The sequence below is a fragment of the Euprymna scolopes genome, chromosome 35 (genome assembly GCF_053919585.1).
Source record: "Euprymna scolopes isolate OS-2025 chromosome 35, ASM5391958v1, whole genome shotgun sequence".
Taxonomy (NCBI): Eukaryota; Metazoa; Mollusca; class Cephalopoda; order Sepiida; family Sepiolidae; genus Euprymna; species Euprymna scolopes.
The window spans coordinates 11,139,030-11,163,109 of NC_136516.1; the positions used below are offsets into that span (position 1 = coordinate 11,139,030).

Below are 24,080 nucleotides of genomic sequence, written 5' to 3' on the forward strand. Positions count from 1 at the left end.
TGTACACTCAATGACCCTTATCCTCGAGTGGTCTCAGGGCCTTGATAAGTGGTGACTCCTATGTGAAAAAAAAAAAGAGTCAGGGAAACGGGCAAGTTTGGGGGAGGGGGGTTCTGCGCTAGTAACTGTAAATTCTATTAGAAATAGTTAAATATTGTTTATATCGCTAGTAACTATCCCGGCAAAGAATAAAGGCGTAATACTAACCTCTTCCAGAAGTAGTGATGAACAATCTGGTAATGACTACACTTGTCGATGCACCACGACTTTTGTCAATTCTAAACTTATGAGTGGATGCAGTAGAAGCGTTACATGAAAAGGGCTGTCCCTTATCAAGTAAGTAAGAAAATACTAGATAAGTGAAAATAATATTAGGATAAGCCTAGAATCGAAACCTTGTAAGCAGGTGCTAAAGATAATAGAGAATGGAATGTTAAAAATTCAGTCTTCTGTAAATTCTATTAGAAATAGTTAAATATTGTTTATATCGGAAAAAGAGTCGATTGTCCATTCTTAGAAATCTAGATATTAAATATGTCAGTTAAAAGAATGGGCAACGCAAATTAAAATTATATTGTTTAAAAATAGGTTAGATTAGAATTGAGGATTCTTTTGTTTGCCAAAAGTGTGTTGGACAAACATATGTAAAGTCACGTGAAAATTAATCACGTTTAGTAAACACACTTCTGACGTCATAAACAGAGGAGATTTTCTCAATATAGGAAACTGAGAGTTCGGAGTTGTTACTGAGTCAGTTGTCAGTTGATCAGTCGAGAGTTGAGAGTCGACAGTTCCTGAGAGATAGTCAGTTGGAGTGGGAGCCCCTTGGAGACGAAAAGTAAAACATTAGAGCATGCAGATACAAGCTGAATTCCTGACGTCATCGACGGGTCGATCAGATGAATAAAGCAATCACCATTAATAATTTGTAACTGTTTGTCTCGTGTCGGCATTCATCACAACAAAAAAGGTAACTGTGTTTTATCATCATCTTGTAACGAACTCTTGTGTAACCTCTTCCAAGAATTATGTGTCCTCCCCGCCATCATCATAAGTGAAGTATCTCCTCCTCTCTATATGTGTATAAGAAATGTTGTTGCATATATCTCCCAGTCCGCATTATTTGGTTGGTTGTTTTTTTTGTTTGTTTTTTTACGGCGTATCAACCCTTTTCAGGTTATTTAATGTCGAATTCAAAGATTTTGAAGAAAAAAATTTTTAATAGAATATATTTGTTGTTTTCAAGTCAGTTTCTATTTAACCCATACTTGGGACCCTAACAGGTACTACCACTCCGGGTCAGAGTGGACCCGGGAGCAATGGCAATTAAAGGGTGGCTCCACACTCCCCAAAGCCCGCAAGCTGGGCCTCACCACTGGATATAGTTTAAGGTCATATTCAGGACCCCAGTCCGCATTAATATGAACTCCAAGAATTGTCAGTCGTCGTCGTGAGGTAATATGTATAAATGTGTCCCTTATCATATTGTTATTCGTGTAATATGTACCCTGTTACATATGTGCCCCAATATAAACTCCCGTCATCTTTAAAAATGAAACCCCTGCTACACAACAGGAGCGGCACCGTGAAAGAGGTTGGTGGAAAGAACATAAAATATAAAGGAGCCCGGCAAGCAGGGATCAAAGTACATTGAGTACAAGTAAAAGTGGGGGCGATATTTGCGGTCGACATTATTAACGGGATTGACATCATAATTTTTTTTAATTATTCAATGTTCACCCCAAACAAGGCACAGTGCCACTTTGAAGTAGGGGGCTACTATCGGGGACATAAGTTGCAGGGGTATTATGAAGGGAAGATGAGCAGCAAGATGTCTGTTCACATTACACTTGAACTTCTGCATGTCAGTACAGTTGGGAAAGCAGAATCCCGGAACGGAGTTCCAAAGTCTAGCAGTTCTGGGGAAGAAAATATTGGAGTAGAAGGCTTTCTTACACGTAGGGATCTCTACTGTGTAGGTGTAGGATTTAGCTGCGTGTCAGGTTTGTCGTGGGTATTTACATCGAGGGGGAATCAATATTTGTAGTTCGTCATATCATTCACCATTAAAATACTTGTAGAACAGACAGAGGGATGCAACATTTCGTCGATGAGACAAAGGCTAAAACCTAGTTGACAGTTCAGGACCTATCAGGTAGGCAACTCTCTTTTGAACCCTGTAGAAGATACACCAGCCCAAATATGACAACAGTATTCCATACATAGGCAAATGGTAGCTTTCTAGAGGTACAGGATACTTTCATGCGTAAGTTACTTTCTAGCATGGTAGAGAGAGCCCACCTTCTTCGAAGTAGTCTGGGTAATGCTCTCAATGTATCTATTCCAGTTCATATGAGTGCAATCAATGAGATGGGAGGTGTAGCTAAGGTAAAGTTTTGAGATGTACATTGTGACGTAGCTGTCCATCAGTCGAATTTCTGTAAAATTGAGGATGACTTTGAGGCAAATTTCGATGGAGAGAAATGAGCAGTAAAATGAAAATGGGAGGGAGTGCATCCCATGTTACGGAATAGAGTGACATATTATAAAAATTTCGATTGAAAGTGAGAAAACCTGTGAGTTTGAGGAGGTTGAAAAGTGGATAACAGAAGGTATTCTTTTACCATCGAAGGAAGAAGGAAAATATGCGTTACCATTGACGGCAGTGTTGCCGGCCACAAAAGAGAAAGTCAGGCCAGTGTTAGACTTCTGTCAATTGAACCGTTTTGTGGAGTGTCATACAGGGAAAAATATAATAGATGTGCGTGATGAAAAGATGAGGAAGTGGAGACGGTTGATGGAAGGAACTGTGGACCTTAAGCCAGCCTACTTGCAGCAACATGTAGCGAAGAAACTATGGCAGTATTAGCTGGTCTGCTATAAAGAAAACGCATTGTCTAACACGGTTGAAATTTGGAATGAATGCTGCGCCAAAGATTATAGCAGCTGTTTTAAAAACGGTTTTGAAGAAAGGAATCAAAACAAAAGAAGTCACCGATTCATACATCGATGGCATAATGGCGGATGTAAAAAAAAGACATCAACAAAAGAAGTTATGGAGCATTTGAAAGGATTTGGCATGATAGCAAAATCGCCAGAATCTCTGGGCGGTGGAGTAGCACTGGGCATTAAGCGAATTAAAAGAAAGATGGGAGGGCTGATATTCAGACGATGCAACGATATCCTAGAAATATTAGGAGAAATGAGTAAACGGGAGTTATTTTTGATCTGTGCCAAATTGTTGGGACCCTATCCAGTTGCTAAATGGTTGTGACTAGTATGCAGTTTAAAATTAAAGAAAGAGCAAACAGGGTAGACTGGGGGGAGTAGAGTTAATGACAAAATTATCCAAGTGATACAGGAGATTCTAGCTGATGAAAAAAATGGCCCTGTTAGTGGAGCTTGATGCATACCTGAAACAGAAATAGGAGTGGTGTGGTGGGATGCAAGCAATATTGCGACAGGCGTGGTCAGGAGATTGGCGGTTTAGTGGCGGAAGATGCAGCATGGTTGAGCAAAAAGAATGACGATAATCATGTTAACGTGGCCGAATTAGACGTTGTTCTGAAAGGCATAAATTTAGCTATGAAATGGGGGTCTGGAGAAACCGAAAGAAGAATCAGTTGGGTGAACTCTACAGTGGAAGAAAGTTGACGAAGAATATTTCCAAATTGATACAATAAATCAGTATATATAATCCATTTTCATATAGATAAGTTTCAGAATTATTTTCATGTATAATACGTAGATATTTGATAATTATTAATTGTGCAGAAATTTCTTTAAAATGTTAACTAATACGAACAAAAGTGTTGGATAAATAATTGTAAAACGGGGGTTAAAGATGGTTGGGAGATTAGTATCTGAATTTGAAATGCGCGTCAACAAACGCCGACCGCAAAGTTGTTTTCCTGGGCTTTCTCTCCTTCGATTTCTCTTCTGTCCGTGTCGTCGTTTCTCACATTGGCGGCTACTAAAGGTAGGAGGCGTGCATGGGTTCCCAAGTATAAAAAATAAAATAAAATAAAGCACAATAAACGCAAACGCCAACAATTTTTGTAAATATTAATCGCGCTGTGTGTGTGTGTGTGTGTGTGTGTGTGTGTGTGTGTGTGTGTGTGCGCGCGTGTGTGTGTGTGTGTGTGTGTGTGTGTGTGTGTGTGTGTGTGTGTGTGTGTGTGTGTGTGTGTGTGTGTGTGTGTGTGTGTGTTACACCTCAACCAAGGTCCACATTCATATCTTCTGTTGAGGCCTCTGTTGGCGGATGATGTCTAGATACTCTAAATCTCTCTCAATCTGGTCCAAGCCACAACCTGCCTTAAACTATGCCAAACTCGCAACTGTCCTAAACTCTAACCGTTGTTAACCATTGTTATATAGGTTTTCATTATTATTATTATTATTATTATTATTATTATTATTATTATTATTATTATTATTATTGTTATTATTATTGTTATTGTTGCTATTGTTATTGTTCGTTGTTATATTTATTATTAAAAGTGTGTCTTACAGTCTCAGAGAGCCTTATTAAGAGAGATGTTGCGTTCTGTGTTCGTGTTATGAAGAGATTCATATATATAAATTGTTCATACTTAGAAGTGTAGTGAGGAGACAGTGTTGAGACAGTCTTAGTATTCACATTGTAGATATGAGATGTAGAGACTGTATGTGAAGACATTTTAAAGCACAGGATATATAAGATATATAATGACAATTTCACTTTACCTTTTGGTAGAATTACAACACAAAGACGATGTTTATAAAAACACATGACGCGTTTATTTCCATGGATCTGGTCGGTGGTTTTCTTAGTCAGGAATTCAAAGTTTTACATTCTATGTTTCAAAGGTGACCGTCTCGCTTCCAGACGTTCGACTGTCCATCTCTCGACTCCAGACTGTCGTCTGTCGTCCTCAGACTCTCTCTGCTTAACTCTAAAGTTTCTAACTATATCGAGAACTTCCCATTTTCCATGACGTCATACACATGTTAAAACATGTGTCTTCTTCCACGTGTTCTGGAAATGCGTGTCCAAAACTTTTTCCTTTGTTTACAAAAGGAATTTTAACCTATATTTCCAGTAACCTATATTTCCAATATGTTAAAAACATGTTTATTAAATTATCCTATAGTTGCATTCCTTTTCTTAAAACTATTTTATCTCTAAGCTAAACAATGGTTTGTTTTTACATTCCATTTTCTAATTCTCTCTCGTAATCTATTTCTAAACCTAAATTACGAGGTTCGAATTTCGTCTATTCTATTTCATTTTCATTTTAACTAAATCTCTCTATTTTTATACTTACATGAAAAGGGAACAGCCCTTATCATGTAACAACCATTACAAACCCAAGACTGTTCGTAAACTGTCCCCAACTGTCGCAAAACTTATCACCACTCCTAAAACTAACTCTAAAATACGAGTGATGTCCCAAAAGCAATGCCTCCTATTTTTTTATTTCACCTGAATGGGTCGGAGGGCATTGTAAATTACAGTTGTTATAATGACTGAACTTATGCATTCATGGCCTGAAACTTTCATCTGTTACAGATGTTGACGGTGTTAGATTCTAAAAAAGCAACCATTGCCATGGACGTGCGTCAGAAGCAGAGATGCGTCATTGAATTCTTAGCAGAAGTGCATTGAGAGTGGTAGTTACTATGCAAAAATCCTGGAGCAGATAAGGTCGCTCGTTTTAATGGTACTACTCCCGTCTTCGTAACTCTCCAACTTTTTTAGTCAAAATAATAGGATGCTTTACTTTTAGAACGATTCCCGTATATTGACCGATCCTTGTCACCGTTACCGGCACATCTTGATTAGAAATTCTTTTTTTAGATTTCTTTTGCATAATACAATAGAAGAAAAATGTCAAAATAAATGAACAGTAATTCCAACTAACGGAATTTTAAATATAAAAATATAAACAAAGACACAATCAGTCAAACAGAGAAGAGAAAGTATGAGAAAGGAGAGCCGACACACTTCTGCCGTCATCCGACCGACCAACCTACTCCTACCGACCCAATCCTCTCTTGTCATACTTCACTGTGAAATAAATAAAACTTTGTTGATTTGGCATGTGTTTGTTTAATTACAAAAACCACGGCTACAAGTAGAATTTTAGACTAGATTTGCTAGGACGATGTTATCCAACCTAGCGAGCAAATTAATGTTAACTTTTTTAATGTGAGATTATATATAATTACTTTTTTAATGTGAGATTATATATAATTACTTTTTTAATGTGAGATTATATATAATTACTTTTTTAATGTGAGATTATATATAATTACTTTTTTAATGTGAGATTATATATAATTACTTTTTTAATATGAGATTATATATAATTACTTTTTTAATGTGAGATTATATATAATTACTTTTTTAATGTGAGATTATATATAATTACTTCTACAATAAAACTACGCCGTATATCACAAACCATGAATGTATTTATTTCCCTCCCATGGCGGGAAAATGAGACACAAGAGTTGGAAAGTAGGATTGGAGAGCCAGTGCACTAGAAGAAGAGCAATCTGGCCTGCAAAAAAATGCCTATGCAGTCCTCTCGGTATTCCACGGTAGGTGCGGCTACTGCGGCTTAGATGATTAGCATTAAACTACCCAATTCTTAAAGCGAGGAGGCAAAGCTTGGGACGGTGGACTTCCTAGAACTGCATAGGATAAGCAATATACCGCAGGCTACAGAGAAAAAGAAATTTCAAAAATGTTCTAAACTGTATTAGGTTTTATGACCGGCTACCTAACACCCATCGCTGATGGTGATGAGCGATAGAAAAGGTTATTCCAAGCTTAAGCGTGACTGGCTGACCGAAAAAGCTTCTTATAGACATACGTAGACACATTTTAAAAAGAGAACTTATTTTTGTAACACTACTTCACTTCTTTTGGTTGCACTGTTTTCGATGGATCTTTCACGCATCTAGATATAACACGCTCTGAAGCAGCGGAGAAATAAATCTATAAACGGCGAGAAAAGCGTTGAACATCATTCGTTTCGCAACGAAAAGAATCGACAGAGGAACGCTACTTACGATAATTTGAAAATAAAAAGAATTTTTTTTTTAAATAAACATTGATCGATTTTTTTGTTGTTATACGTTCTAATCGATGCAGTGACATTCGAATCAATCTTGAATGTTTATTTTTGCTAATTTCACGCGAAAATTGTCCAACTGTAAAATTATGGCTTCGTTTGAATTTTTAACAAATATGGCTCCATTTTATTTTCGGCCATTTTGTTTCTTTGTTTGTTTGTTTGTTTTTTTTTTTGTTTGTTTGGTTTTATTTTTTTGTTTGTTTGTTTGTTTGTTTGTTTGTTTTTTTTCAACTTCCGTTACATTCGAAACGCCATTTTGTTTTGTATTTTATTTCCTCTGGTTTCCGTGATTAAATATTTATTTTTTTGTTTTGTTTTTTTATATAAAACATGTTTGATTCGTATTTGTGACTTCTTTTTCTAATAACAATTAACAATAGGAACATCTGATTTTATATCTAAGATGGCTTCATATCCTCTACTCTATAATAAAGACCAATGTGTATTTATTTGGGTGTTATTAAACTTTCTTGGCTTGAGAAATTTCGTTTCGGTTATTCTCCGTTTTGTATTGTCTCCTCTTACCGATGTTAAATCAATGTTGTACCCGATACTAATGTTATATTGTTGTCTATATAATTTATGGTCCAACTTTAACAAATGCGTGCCTATAGTTTATTATACAGACTGAATAGCCGAGGTTTTATAATCAAACAAGCACTTGTCAAATTAATAAAGTTTTATTTACTTTACAATGAAGTGTGACAAGAGAGAGTTGGGTTGGTATGGAGGTGGGGGGGTAGTTGGATAGTCGGGCGGCGGCAGAAGTGTGTCGGCTCTTCACTCTCTCTCTCTCTCTCTCTCTCTCTCTCTCTCTCTATATATATATATATATATATATATATATATATATATATATATATATATATATATATATATCGATCTCTCTCTTCTCTGTCGGCCGACAGCAGAAGTGTGTCGGCTCTTCTCTCTCGCTCTCTCTCTCTCTCTCTCTCTCTCTCTCTCTCTCTCTCTCTCTCTCTCTCTCTCTCTCTCTCTCGCTCTCGCTCTCTCTCCCTCTCTTCTCTGTCGATCTGACTGTCTTTGTTTATGTTTTTATAATTAAAATACCGTTGTTTGGAATTACTGTCCACTGATTTTGTACATTATTCTTCTATTGTATTATACTTCCTACTTTGAGTAATTCCAATCCAGAGTTAAATATTTTTATTTGATCAGAGTGTAGGGTTGACGTCATCACCAGCAATCTGATTTACATCTGATTTTGCCTGGATCCGATATTGCGTGTATGCGATATATCCGATATTTTCCCGGTGTTGTCTGTCACCTGTACAACACTAACTCTTTCCCACTTTAAATTCAAGTGCGAGTAAATAAGGCACGACAAACGGTACGATTGCTGGAAGAAGCTGGTTTGAGGGACAAGGCGAATTTGCTTGAGCAGGGAATTATCAGCAGCAAATAGCCGTGCATTTTGTCGTGCTTAATTTAGTTGTACGTAAATAATAAAACCGTGAATTTGCAGTGATTCATCCATTCAATGCTCATGAATCAGATGATTCTGCTGTTGGCACTGGTTTCCTCGATATATTTCTAGTTAAAATTTTTTCTAGAAATACATCGGATATTGATTTACGGGAGGGACCACGTGGAGGTTTCCAACATCACTAAGTGAAAGTGTTTCTGTGGAACGAAATGAATTCGAACTTGGCACATCCAGGTTTGTTAGTTCGTGTTATTTACCACTGAGCCACGGTCACGTCAATCAATATGAGAATAGTGGCCCGAATAATGCAAAATGAATAAATGTTTTAAATTACCCGGTTTATTTCAAAGCAGAAAAAGAAAGTTATTAAATAATTAACAAATAATATGAATCAGTTTTAACTATTAAAAATATTTTAATCAATTTTAACTATTAAAAATATTTCTTAATCAATTTCAAAAATATATACAAAGTTTATGACATTTATGCTTTAAAAATTAAATTGATTTTATTTTTATTAAATAGAAATTATTATTGACGACATGAATTATATTTTAAAGTGAAACTGTTTCTGTGAAACGAACTAGATTTGAATTTGGCACCTCCCGATTGCCGTCCGTTTCGCTAACCATTTAACCACCATCATTTCCCATTTGCAGTGATATAGTTGCATTTCACCTACTCCAATGAGATGAGGGTTTTTTTTTTTTTTTCATTCTTTCGTCTCATTAAATTAATTTTCGAACATTCCAAAAAATGATTTTCAGGCATTAAATTATTTTTGTAAGCATTTGTTGTGGTCTTTTATGGAAATCGCTTAAAACTAATCATGAAGCCACTCGATTTAAGAAACTAAAAAAAAAACTACTTCAATATGAAAAACTAGACAACGATAATTGTTATGTGGATATATTCCGATCCAGACAACAGCAATTCTCACCCCTTTCTCAGAAACATCGCTCATGGAATGTGAGGACCAAAGGACAAAGTAAGCGAAAGTAAACCTAAGGAACACTTTCTATCTCTTCTTCTAAACTGATCCTAACACTAACCTCAACTGGTAACTACTCGGTCTTAGGGTTAGTGATAAACAGAAATTTTGTTAACAGTGTATTAGTATGGTTCGGAATTGGTGGTTTATTTTACGTTAAATTTATATACGACATTGATCCCCCACACTAAATCCCAATTTAATTGCTTCAATTTTTGTTCGTGCTATCGTTGTTGTTTTTTATTTTATTTTTTCATTGTGTTAACTCGTAATCGCCTAAAAAGTATAGAGAGATGGAGCTTCGAAAAACGGGATCGAAACCCAATCAGCTCACCTGCCAAATAAGAAAACTTTTCTCTTTTCATCGCAACATGTCACTTCGGACTTGCTCCCATTATTTCATTAGTGTATGCAGATAGCAGACTTTGCAGGTGATAGATGCCCGGAGAGCACAGTGAATTGAAAATATTTCTGGTTGGAGTCCGGCCATCCAAATGATATTTTTTTTTAATAAAATGGGTTTCAAGCTGAGAGCAACCCACTTGAGGAAAGTAATACCCGAGTTTAACGGCAGATAAGCCCCATTTGAATGGACACTATGTAGCCGTAATCTAGATATCTCAAGATATCACTTCTTGGTGGTCGAATGGCGACCACTAACAAAGGCTAGCGTCTAAGATTTTTAGTCATAAGAAGGGAGGAAGTTAGAGCCGGCTTTCCAGGAGTGAGGCAGTCAGTTGAGTCAGTTTTCTTTCCTAGCGAGATGAGCTCTATAGGTTAGATTTATATTCTGGCTTAGTCCCAAAAAATTCATTTTGAAAGTTTGTTATTCGACCTAAAAAAAAAAAAAAAAAATAACAAAAATAATATCCAAAGAAAAATAAACTCCTGTTAATTGTTTTGAAACGATAAATTTTTTTTTGGGGGGGGGGTAGTGGAGGGGATGAGAATTGCTTTTGTTATATTGTTAGTTCCCAGAAAATGACGAGTAGCATGATCTTGAGCGATTGTCAGTAAATAGCAAAAGGAATTTTTGTGAATTGAAAAATGTTTGGATAACAAGAATAATGTTATCGAAACGGATCAGGTATTTTAGACTAATAAAATATTTATGTTAAATATTTTACGATAAATTTGCAATGTTAACATAAGCAAACGTTAGGATAAACGTTATCAGAACATAAACAATAAATGTGGTTTAGTGATGACGTCAGGAACTAACAAAAGAATGATTGTTATTGCAATATGACTCGTTAGTCAGTTGGTCAATATAGAGAAAAAAGGACAGTTAGCTAGACTGGGTTAGAGATCGGACGAATAATGGTCCCTGGATGCCGGTGGAAGCGATCAGTGGTAAAGTTTAGTGAAATATAGACAACTATCAGCGTGCTCAACTCCGAAAGGAATCCAGACGAAATAAAAGACTTGTGTATAGGAAACTATACTTCGTGTATTGGTGTTTTCTTTCGGAGAAGGAATTTCGACAGCGTGACAACATGAGGAGCTGTCGCAACTGATCCAAAAAAAAAAAAAGGAAAAGGTATGTTTCTTTTAATAATGTCTCCACGACAATTTTATTCGTCAGGGTTCGTGCAGATTTTCAGTGTCCATTTTCAAGGACTTTTCAAGGCTTTTTAATTTTTTTCAAAGCCTTCTCCAGATAAAATTCAACGTTTCAAAACAAAATATAATGTAGAGGACGGGTGGATGAACTGAGAAAGGAAAAATGATTTGCTTTGAGGAAGGAACGAACAACGCGTTTATTGAAATAAACGAACTAGAATTTATTTCATGAAGAAACAAATTAAAGAAAAGGGTACAGCACGTGTTTAGTTTGGCGTGTGTCTCTCGCTGTTAACTGGTGAGAAGGAAAGTCTATTGTTGTAGAGAGAGAGAGAGAGAGAGAGAGAGAGAGAGAGAGAGAAAGCCAATCCAGGCTATGGAGAAAGAAGCGTGTAAGGTGTATGTACTGTCTGTTGGCTCTTGTCCCACACATAGTAGCAGGGGATGTGTAGCGCGCGGCGCACGCCCCGAAAGGGAGCAGTTGGTCCGTCGACCGCTCAGCTCGGGTGCCGAATCGAAAAGAATGAAACAGCTCAGGTCTCTTGCTTTTTTAGTTGTTTCCGGTGGTCTTTTGCGCATGTGTGAATTTCCTTTAAAGGGAAGTGACGTTGCCCATGTGTGCGTACGTATGTGCATATGTGTGCGTACATGTGTGTACGTTAGTGTGTGGGTATGCACGTGAATGTGGGTGTATGTACGTGAACGTGAATATATGTACGTGTGTGTACGTGCACGCGTATATTTGTGTGCGCGTATGTGTATAACAAGAAAGTAGCTTGAGATGTGAACGCGTGTTTTGTGTGAGACTAGAACAGGCTAGCACAATGAGGTTTGTTTTACAATCCATAGAGATTTGTAAAAAGTGCTCAAAAATCAAATATACAGCAAATAAATGTTACTGCAACCAATAACAGTTACCTGTATCAATTTTTGTCTGTGTTTTTAAGTAGTTTTAAATGCATTTTTCTTTCATATTAATTTTCTTTACGGCTTTTAATTTCCAACAAAGATGGATGCCATGTTGTCCTTTTTTTTTTTGTGCCAGCCTAATTTTAACTTATCAAAATTTTTTTTTTTTTTTGGACTCTCCATTGGAGAGTCCCTTCCGTGCAGGAAAAGTATTTTTATAGAGAGGATGATTTTATTTATAGCGGCCGCCACTACTCCCCCCTCCCTCTTTTTGTACCCTCAAAAATGTAATTGCCAATGAGAACAAAAATAGACACAGATTTGAATCTTTATCATAAAACTATCCGAGGTAGTTTTCTGATAAAGGGACGTAACTCTTGTGTCCATAATACGTTAAGAACGACTCATTCTGCACATGTGTGAAATATAGAATGAAACTTTCTTAGACGTTCTCGGATGCCAAGAATACTCTTCTTGCTGTAGCATCGACAACAAGACAAGTCATATTTACTTGTGCATTGTACATTGCATATCTCTTTCTCTAATTGTTTACCCTGGCAACACATGTACTTCTATTTTGCGAAATATAGAATGAGGCTTTGTTAGACATGATAAAAAGATCTCATCCTGCAAATCTGACATTCAACCTAAGAAAACAAGTACCGATCAAATAAGCACCTGCTATTTGTTTAAAAACTGGACTTTATTAGCGGACAACAACTTTGGATGGCACAACGAGTGGGACGAGCACAGCCTGTGTAATGAACACACACGTGTATGTTTGTAACACATTCGATGGTGAGGACCGGATTTGGAGGGGATACTTTTATCGGTATGGTAGTACCTGGCAGGGTTCCATCTATGGAGTAAATAGAATGTGCCATGGTTATAACATTAAACTGCCCCCTCGGTTACCCTTGTACTAGGGAGTCATATCTTCGTTGTTGCTATTACTCACAGGTCCACTCAGACTGAAGAGGATAGTCTAGAATAGAAGGCAAACATTTCATTCCAACATTTTAAACAATTTTAGTCGTTCGATTGATGCCTCCTTTCAGTTTCAAGATGCAATTGACACCTCTGTAAGGATAGTTGCACGTGTAATTGTGAGGCAAGAGTTGCGCAATCTCCATTCAAACCTCTCTTGAATCAACACTGCTTGGATTCAGTAGCAAGGAGACGCCCAACACTGTCTGGAAAACATGCTGAGATTAAGCGGAGAGCATATACAGTACCTAGAACTTCCAAAAGGTCACCCATCAGTCCACTGAAAAGCAGCTCCACGGCATTGCGTTCCACTAACAGGAAGTTCTAGAAAAGAAACTTTGCTCATGGAAGCTTTGTTTAGTATTATGTAGGGAGGGAGGAGAATGAGAACTATTAACAGTGCTTTAATGTTCAAAACACACTTTGTTTTATTTGTGAGAGTGATTTCTCCTCAGAGTTTTATTTAGAGTCCAATATCGGCGCCAATATTCGCCACTAGCTTCTTAAGCTGTCTGGGAAACTATCAACTGATTTCGCAATATAATTACTTAAATTAGTTTAGTCATTCTTCTAATGTTGGACCATATTGCACTCTTTATTGTCGTCACAGACAAACAAAGGAGTGTTCTGCTTTTCCGTCTCTCTCCAAAATAATTCAGATAAAAAGAATCCGAGTAACGATTATTTTCGTCTGTCATATGAAAATGATAATTAAATCTATTTTCAAGTAAAAGAAAATTAGATTTGTATAAATTTAACACTTAATGTGTCTTCCTGTATTCTTCAGTGCTAGTTTGTTCGTTTTTTTTTTTTTGTTTTTTTTTTGGTATTGATTCGATTACTGTTTTTAACCGGTAGATGATAGGTGATTTTTTTTTCAGAGTAATTATAAATTTAGAAAAATGTAAATGTGTTTTTACTTGAAAATTGTTTTTATTATCATTTTGATATGGTAGAGCCAACGTAAGTGTGGCTTGCTATTGATACTCGGATTAAATGTCTTAAAATCTGGTACAAACCTGTTTTGTGCAGCCTGTAGTGTATGGGGCAAATAAAAAAAAAAGAAAGCAATGGCTGATGTTTCTCTTTATATGTTTGCAATCTTGTCACCTCATATGCAAATGAGATGCTTCCAATTTAAATAAAAAGCCTGGTTTCCACTTGATTTAGATTTTGGATGTTGGAGTAGCAGGTTTTGACAACTCAGTATCAAGTTTTGGAGTTGCGAGTTTTGGCAAAAACGTGTTGAGTTTTTGGAGCAGTGAGTTTTGACAGTTGTTTGTCGAGTTTTTGGAGTTGCGAGTTTTGACAGAAAAGTGTTGAGTTTTGGAGTAGTGAGTTTTTGGAAACAGTGTGTTGGATTTAATCTCAGAAATTGTTAGTTAGAAGTGCAGCACAGTTAATAATTCATTAGGACAAGTGTAGAATAGTTAACACTTGATTACTTAACCGCATTTTATAATGTTGCAAAACATTGGGCAAGAGCCGTACATAAGAATCGGTTTGCTGCGAGAATAATAGCTACCTACGATAAAATACACAAAGGGAAATAATTCATTTTCCACAAACTAAAAAAGGAGATTGAAGAGTTCTTTCTTTATTACTACATATTCGGCATTAATTTTACTGTCAGAAACTTAATGTATGTGTTTTTATTTAAACGAAGCCCAATTTTTTTTTTATTATTATTGCTTGTTTCATTTGAAATGGAAATTACGAGCAATAGGCGTATTGGTGAAAAGGCTGTGTTTATCAACAAAGAATACGTTGTCAGTTAAATGAAAAAAGAGAATTCATGTTTTTTTCTTGATGAAAAATAGAATGCGTTTAAATAAATGTAAAAAAAAATAAATAAATTGTAATTAATGCGAGCTCACTGTTCAAACTCTTCCGATTGACATTCTCAGGCAACATCAATTGGAACAAATACATTGAAGACATGGAAAAAAAGGCGGGCTCCCTCTACCGTTTTTGAAAATTACTCACACTTCAGGGCGTACTATAGCTCGCTACATACATATACTTCCCTGTTATTGACCATAATTGACAAATTTACTCAGAAAGTGTGTGCATCTTTGCACTGGATGTTACACTCCAGCCATTTGGATTTCAATTTCTTTTGAACTATTTTATATGCATCTTCTTTTAACTTTCTGTCATCGAGCTTGGACTTCTTTCTTCCCTACGTGTTACTCTGGACTTCTTCCCATGACGCAACTTTCTGTACACATTCTTTTAACCTATGCCTTTCTACATTTTATCAGCTTTTATGCAAATATGATTCCGTTCATAATTTTTACTTTTCAATTTATGCGCCAACCAGCAAAATTTATAGATTGCCTATGAATATTATTTTGCTAACGAAGTTTCCTCTGGGGATATGATTCTTTGAATGAAACTCTATGGAATAAGAAAGAATTTTTAAATTTTTGATTTGTATTCCTGTCGAAAAATAATCGTGTCATACATTATGTTTACAGAATTTAAATCCAATCTTCTTAATATACCGTATATTTCAGCGTATAAGACAACCCTTAAAGTTAAAAAAATCATCTTTAAAAACCATTTCATAAGGTACGGGGTTTTGAGGGGTTTTTTTTTTTTTTTTTTTACAAGGTGGTCACCACTTGTCAAGGCCCGGTCGCCTTATACGCCGAAATATACACGTGTGTGTGCGTGTGCGTGTGCGTGTGCGTGTGCGTGTGTGTGTGTGTGTGTGTGTGCGCGCGCGTGCGTAGACATAGGGCTTTACATATCTCCAAAGAAAAATAATCTTAAATTTTAAAATTTTAATCTAAATTTAAATTTAAATTTTAAGATAAAATCGCACGGACAATGTGGCCAAGTGAAGCGCTCGATTTCGTGAAATTATTCGTTCATCAAATGTTTCAAAAATAATTTTCGAAATAAATTTGCACAATTTGTAAACGCCGTTCGAGTGTCAATCTCTTCATGATGAATGGCTTTTCTCTTCCGTGCAACCTTTTTCCCGCATAAGAGACATTTGCCCCCCTTGCAAAACTTTCACGAAAACACTCGACTAACTACAACCACTATAAACGATTTTCCCTACTCTCTATCTGTGCCTAAATCGAAACGCAGATTCCATGAACAAAGCTTCTTTCCCAAAACTGCCCGCCTGTAGAGCACAGTTCCACTATCCTGCTTCCCGGTTTAATATAACACGATAGCCTTCAAATTCAATGTAAACAAATTCTTGCAGAGCAATCCCCCAGTAAATGATCAAATTCTACCAAAATTTACACCATTAACGATAACTCCACTAACACCTTACATTCATTAACTCTTATCCTCGAGTGGCCATCCGGCTCTGATAAGTGGTAACTCTGAAGTAAAAAAAAAAATTGTCACACCAAACTGATCTCAAAATAATCGACAAGTGTCAAATCTGCAATTAAATAAACTAGAGTTGTCAATTTAAAGTTAACCGCCTCTAAAAAAAAAAAACATATATATGACAGAGTTGATGCAATTCATAAAGTGACTACAAGCCCCACAGTTGAAGGTTCAATTCTCAGTGTAGGCGATACTAAGAATACAATTGCAAATTGCTGACGTAACGAAAGTATGGTACCTCCATGGATTAAATAAACAGTTCCGTTCGAGATTCCCGAGTTCTGCAGACGTGTTCCGAGTTCGACAAGAATCACCTGAAGAAAGTTGGAGGTTACATCGACCGAAACGTTGTGGAAATGACACTGAAGATTTGGTTTGGTTTGATTTGGTAATTGTTGTGGAGACGCCCACTAATTACCATACGTGGGTGAACAAGATATAGATAAAGGTACCAAGTCAGCAAGACCGGGGAGCTGTGTTCGAACGCCGGATAGGCAAGACGCATGTCCCGGTTGCTCCATGAAAGACTTTAACACGCCCTCTGTCGGACAATCTTCCAACTGCAGTACAACTGCACCTTTGTAAATATGTATTATATTTTCGTCTTAATATATTTGTTTTACCTTTACTTTCTGCGTTCGTGTTGTTATTGATACAGACACAACAGTTATTTTACGGCATATCAACCCTTTCAGGTTATTTAATGCTGAATCCAGTTATTTTGGAAATAGTATTCATGTTGCATCCAGTTATTTTTAGAAGGTTTTTATTCTTCAAACTCTTTGTATCTTCAATCGCTAGTTTGTAGTTTTTTGGTTTGGTTGTTTTATAATGGATTTTATCGTTTTTGTTCCCTGCCCTGCAGAACATGAATAAGTTTTGCAATGGGAGAAAGAAAAGAGTCTCAGTATTAATGTTTGGTACATTTTAAGTTAGGAAACCAGTCAGGTGGAGTTAGAACGAGAATGGGGAAACGAGATGAAGGAAAAGGAGGGAAAAAGGTTAGGGTTGTTTTTGGTTTTGGTTTTAGTTTTGCAGAACATAATTAAGTTTTGCAAAAGGAAGTAGAAAAACAAAAAGCATCAATCTTAGGTGCATTTCGTCTCAAGAAGCCAATATCTTCAGACAGCCTGATCTGGTAGCACCAGATGAGAACAGTACGAGGGGCGTGCAATAAGTAATGCCCCTGGCCCACTTCCAGTTGTCTGATCTAGCTAAAATTTTTCATGTACAATGATTTATATCTCTACGGGTCATGTGGCAAATTACAGCTCTGAACTAATTGTGGTTTCTGTTTTACAGGTGTTTGAACTGAGTCAGGTGTGAAATGGAGCCTGTTGAATATCGAGCAGTGATCCGGTTTTTGTATTTGAAAGGACGCACACCACAGAAGACTTTTGATAAAATGAAAGAAACTTATGGTGATAATGCCCCATCATATGACCTTGTAAAACGCTGGCATCGTGAATTCAAACATAGCTGGAATCTGTGGAAACAGCTCCGAGACCTGGTCGCCACCCCCCTTCTGCCATTGATGAGGCATTTGTCCGTCAAGTTGAGTCTGCCATTTTGGAAGATCGGCGCATTACTATTCGCCAAATAGCCCAAGATGTCATGATTAATACAGGGTCTGTGGAAACTATCATTCATGACCATTTGCATATGCATAAGGTGTCTGCCAGATGGATTCCCAGGTTGCTCACACCATTCCAGAAGCGAGAACGTGTCGAGTGCTCGAGGTTGAATTTATGTTCCCATTATGCTTCACTTTTGAGGAAATTAAGGGAAGCTATCAAAATTAAAGGGGAGAGGCAAGATTAGCAAAGGTACCCTCCTCCTGTAGTACAACGCTTCAGTCCACAACTCGCATGTCGCCAGATCAGAAGCACGGGCGTGTGGTTATGAAATCCTTCCCCATCCTCCCTACTCTCCTGACCTTGCATCCTCTGGCTTTCACCTCTTCCCAGCCATGAAGTTATTTTTGAAAGGAAAGTGTTTCTTAGATGATGCAGCCTTAATTTCTGAAGTCACGTCGTGGTTAGAGGACCAACCTGAGGTGTTCTACAAAAACGGTCTCCAGAGCTGCGTCAAACGATGGGAGAAATGCATAACTCTGGGTGGTTCTTATATAGAGAAAGACTAATAACTGTGCCAAGTTTCGTTGCTCTACTGCTATGGGAAGTGGGTCAGGGGCATTACTTATTGCACGCCTCTCGTAGTCCGAAAAACATGAATGATATGTCTTTTAGAGGCATAAAATCACATGTCATATTATGACATGTAAGTTTTTTTGTCATTTTTTTTAAAGATTTATATACGTGCAAGTTTCTAATTTTTATTTCGGACTATTATTCTCATCTTTATTAGTTGTTGTTTTTTTATCTTTTATTGGTTTTTGTTTATTCACAACGTTTCGGCCAACTATTCCTCTGGCCTTCGTCAGGTGATAACCGCGACGGATAGGAACTTCAAATCTCCTAACTGCATTGAATGCCTAGGTTACCACCTGACGAAGGCCAGACCGTTGTGAATAAACAAAACCAATAAAAGATCAAAAACAACAACTAATAAAGATGAGAATAATAGTCCGAAATAAAAATAAATTAATATATATAATGTTCATCTCAAAAATGAATTCCAATTAAGGAATAATATATATGTGTGTGTGTGTGTGTGTGTGTGTGTGTGTGTGTGTGTGTGTGTGTGTGTGTGTGTGTGTGTGTGTGTGTGTGTGTGTGTGTGTGTGTGTGTGTGCAAGTGTCTGTTTGTGTGCGTGCACCTATTTGCTTTATTTCCTTCAGTCAGAGTTTTCAGAAATCAAGCCCACCCCTCTGCCTGGGGGTAACATTTGAACTCTATATGAAAAACATATATATTCGAATGTTCCATTAAAGTTCTTTATCTCTCAAACACTGAGTTATTATAGAAGTTGAGAACATAATTTTCCTCGCTCCAAGTGACCATTTTAATGTGTTATAGGATATATCCCTTGTGGTTTCTTGGTCTTACTGGATTCCAGAACAAGAATTCATTTAGTCTGGTGGTGTATCCAGCTTCATGCTATTACTTAAGGTAACATCACCATTCCTCCTAAATCCAGTGTTGGTTAATAATATAGTAGAACCCCGGGATACGGGTTAGGGTTAGGATACTTTTTTTTTTTCAGGTTCTGGTGTGGAATATGATGTTTTTCTAGCTACTGGTTATGATATTTGCCCCGCCTTGCGGTGTTATTTATAATGTGTTTTTATTATATACATGTGTACTATATACTGTACTGTATTTTGTTACTAATTTTTAGTACCGCATCCCGAGGTTTTACTGTACCAAGATATTGTTTGGCCTGTGAATACTATGTGATTTTAAATATTTAGTCAAAGTTTACTTACAGAAAAAGTATTCTCATGCCAGAATGTCCTGACAAACTCCTGTACAGAGACACCTTAGACACTCGAAGATAGTGTCCAGTAGGCATTCAAATTCTCTCTAGTTAGCATGCAAGTTCTCTCCAGTAGGCATTCAAGTTCTCTCCCGTAAGCATTCAAGTTCTCTCCAGTAGGCATTCAAGTTCTCTCCCGTAAGCGTTCAAGTTCTCTCCCGTAAGCATGCAAGTTCTCTTCAGTAGGCATTCAAGTTCTTTCTCGTAAGAATTCAAGTTCTCTCTCAAAAACATTCTAGTTCTCTCCCATAAGCATTCAAGTTCTCTCCCGTAGGCATTCACGATCTCTCCAATAGGCATTTAAATTCTCCCCTGTAGGCATTCAAGATCTCTCTAATAGGCATTAAAGTCCTCCCCAGTGGGGATTCAAGTTCTATGTGCACTGTGATACCTTTTATTCAGATTCGACTGTAAAAATATCTTCGCATTAATTTACATCAACTGCAGAGACGAATCAAAACTAAAACATTGAAAAATGTAAGAAAGAATAGTTTGTTTTGTTTGTATTTTTCCCCTGTTTCCAAATATTGACCCGGGGACAGGCTCAGTCACTTTGATAGCCATTTATTTTTCTCCCTTCATTGTCAGGCAAACTCTAATTAGGAAGACATTCCAACACGAATGTAGCAAAGTTCTGAATCCTCACACTTGAAAGACCTGGCGTTCATTATCACTGAAGGCCTGGTGAAAAGAAATCCATGCAAACTTATTAATAGTTTGGGTTCGTTGGGTGTTCTTACGTGAACCAACATTTATTTGAATTTGTTTGGAAATTTAGACTGGTCGATAGCTCAAACGGTTTCGATTCTAGTTGATGATACGCAAGTCATTTCTTTTTTTTTTTTTTTTATCTTTTGAAATCATTGCTATACTAGCAGGAATACGCGGCGTTGCCCGGTTGCGTTTTGATATACTTAGTATATTGAGCAGGCGTTGCCTGGAAAATTTTACTTTCATTTTTGCCCCCCTCCCGCTTTTTAAAACTATGCAACATTCTTTCTTTATTTTTTATTTAGTTTTTTTTTTTTTTTTGGGGGGGGGGGGGCTATATAATTTTAAAAGTTTAATTGGCATACTTTAAGAACACGTGCTCTTGAATGTAAGTTGAAGTTGAGTAAAAACTCGAAATGAGTTGAATTTTCAACGAAACGTAAAGTTGTTTTCTTAACCCTTTAGCTCATATGACCCTTTTAAAACCTGTAAAAATTAGTCTTCGCGCGAAAGAGCAGGACATAAAATGTTTTAAATAATAATAATAATAGAATAACATTAACAAAGACTTTCGCTGGCGAGGACTACTATTGACTATTATACACTCCTTTTGAAATTTTCATCTCTATTTTTCTCGTTATGTACTGAATATTTGTTAATGAAACCTATACGAAATATGTTCCTTATTAAATTTTAAAGATTTTCTATTCTGAAAGAAGTTAAAAAAAATTTAATCTAAAAAAGTTATTTTAAAGTTTTTGTTAAATACAAACTGAAACAGAGAGAATATTTAGACCTGTAATAATACAAAGAGGGGGTTTTTACTACAGGCTTTAAAAATAAAGGTACAAGATTCAATTTGAAATTTATTTATCTTCAAAGTGCACTTTTATACATTTTACAAAGTAACGTATTAAATTTTTATACCTTACTTTAAAAACATTATCTTTCATCTAGCAATTAATGATATGGATATAAAATTTTCAATGATATTTTTTAAAAAGTGCAACAGAATGTACATTACATGAAATAAATCCAAGGTAATTTTTTTTATTCAATTTAAATTAAATTTTTATACTTTACTTTGTAAAATTTATAAAAGTGCACTTTGAAGATAAATGAATTTCAAATTGAATCTTGTACCTTTATTTTTAAAGCCTATAGTAAAAACTTTTTGTTTAACAATTTTCATTCCTTGGATGAAATGTCTTTCTAACTTGTATCTTATCTTTTTAAGATTATATTTTATTTAATTTTACAAAGTAAGGTATAAAAATTTAATACCTTACTTTATAAAATGTATAAAAGTGAACTTTGAAGATAAATGAATTTCAAATTGAATCTTGTACCTTTATTTTTAAAGCCTATAGTAAAAACATTTTGTTAATTTTATTTTATTTCGGACTATTAGTCTCATCTTATCTTTTTATTGGTGCACAACGTTTCGGCCAACTTCCTCTGGCCTTCATCAGGTGGTAACCGCGACGGATAGGAACTTTGAATCTCCTAACTGCATTCTCAGCAATCACTGTCATCCGTAGTTGTTGTCGTCTCACCACATTTTTGACCAATTACCTCTGGCACGCTCTGGGTGGGATTGAAACCGCTATCTTCAGACAATGTTCATCTGGAACCGTAGAGATTCAACGTCTCTATCAACTGCGCCACGGGCCCCGAAGGGCGATCAAGGTTGGATTCTTTGATCTTGGTGAGACGACAACAACTATGGATGGCAGTGATTGCTGAGAATGCAGTTAGGAGATTCGAAGTTCCTATCCGTCGCGGTTACCACCTGACGAAGGCCAGAGGAAGTTGGCCGAAACGTTGTGCACCAATAAAAAGATAAGATGAGACTAATAGTCCGAAATAAAATAAAATTAACATACAATGCTCATCTCAAAAATAAATATTCCAATAAGGAATAATATATATATATAAAAACATTTTGTTTAACAATTTTCATGTCTTCGATCAAATGCTTTTCTAACTTGTATAAATTATAAGCATTATATTTTGAGTTTTGATATGCTATCCTGCAATGTGGAAATTTATTCAAATTAATATTTTAGTACTAGTGCAGTTTTTGAGCCAGACAAAGTAAATAAAAAATATTTGCATATTATTTTCTCATATTAGGTTCTGATTTGGCTTTCAGGCGCACTTGAGTCATATATTTTTTTTAAAGGTAATCACCACTTATCAAGGCCCGGAAGCCATTCGGGGATAAGGGTTATTGCGTGTACAGTACGTTAGTATTGGAGATTTGATAAAGTGTCTTACTTAACGGGGCGGTTCATCAGGAATTTGTTTGTGTTGGACTTGAAGACATCCAGGTTGTAGTCAGGTGGGAAACAGGCAAACAGAACAGAGTTCCACAGGCGTGCACTTCTAAGAAAGAAGCTTTGTTCATGGAATCTACGTTTTGGTTTTGGCACAGATAAAGAGTGGGGAAAGTTTTGACAGTGGTTTCAGCTAGACGGGTGTTTATTGTGAAAGATTGGCGAAGGGGGATCAGAGATTGGAGCTCAGACGAGCACTTGCCATGGAAGTAACGATAAAACAAAGGCAGGCTCGCAGCGTGTCTCCTGTGGGAGAGAGGTTGCAGGGAAGAGAAAAGGGCATCCCCTACTAAACCACGAAGAATATTTAGTATTCTGTCAAGGCAGGATAAACTGTTTTTAGCAGCTCCTGCCAAGATGTGGCAGCAGTACTCCATCATTGGACGTACTTGGCTTTTATATAGATAGTGAATTGTATCAGCAGTGAGATATCTTCTGGAGCGGTTGAAGGATCCTACCATTTTTCCAGCGACCTTGGCAACTGACTTGATGTACGTGTTCCATTTCAGGTCAGGAGTAAAGGTTAAGCGCAGAAGCTTATCAAAACATGGAGCTTCCCCTATCTCCCCTAGTATTTTATTTTATTCAAATTGAATCGACGTTTCTATATGAAACCCACACCCTTGACGTTATATATATATATATATATATATATATATATATATATATGCGTGTCTAAATGTTCTGCTTAACACATATTTTTCGGTTTGTAGGTCATGATGTCTGTACGGCACACTCATATTGACACACCGGTCCTCGCAACATCACCGAAATTAAGCAACGTTCAGCCTGGCCAGTATAAGATGGGGGACCATTTGGGAAGGCAAGGCTCTGTGTGTATCTTCTGGGAAGGTTGAGCGTGAGGCCAGCACCCTCGCACCGAAAAAAGAACTCTTCGCTATAAAAGTATCTACAAAGCCTCCCCTGTGACTCAAGGCTATGAGGTCACAATGTCTGCGTCCTTTTCTAAATATTTGTTCTTTTTTTTCTTTTCTCTTTTTCTTTTTTATTCTTTTCCCCTTTTCTTTTGCTTTTCGTTCTATTTTTTTCTTTTTAATTTGTCACTTCCGCTATAATTTTATCCCAATTGTTTTCTTTTTTTTTCTTTTTTTCTCACATTATCTATTAAACTCCGTTCTGACGGATAGAGAAATGTTCACGTCGATTAAATTGTCCATAAAAGTAAAATAAATAAATAAATAAACTTTAA

The 24,080-nt window shown here is 36.5% G+C and overlaps 1 long non-coding RNA gene across 1 annotated transcript; it reads left to right on the top strand.

Moving 5' to 3' along the window:
• Positions 1-775: 775 nt before the first annotated feature.
• On the top strand, positions 776-24,080 carry LOC145259596 (uncharacterized). Its single transcript, XR_013864170.1, has 2 exons — positions 776-970; positions 23,584-24,080. It is a non-coding gene; the product is annotated as an uncharacterized LOC145259596 (long non-coding RNA).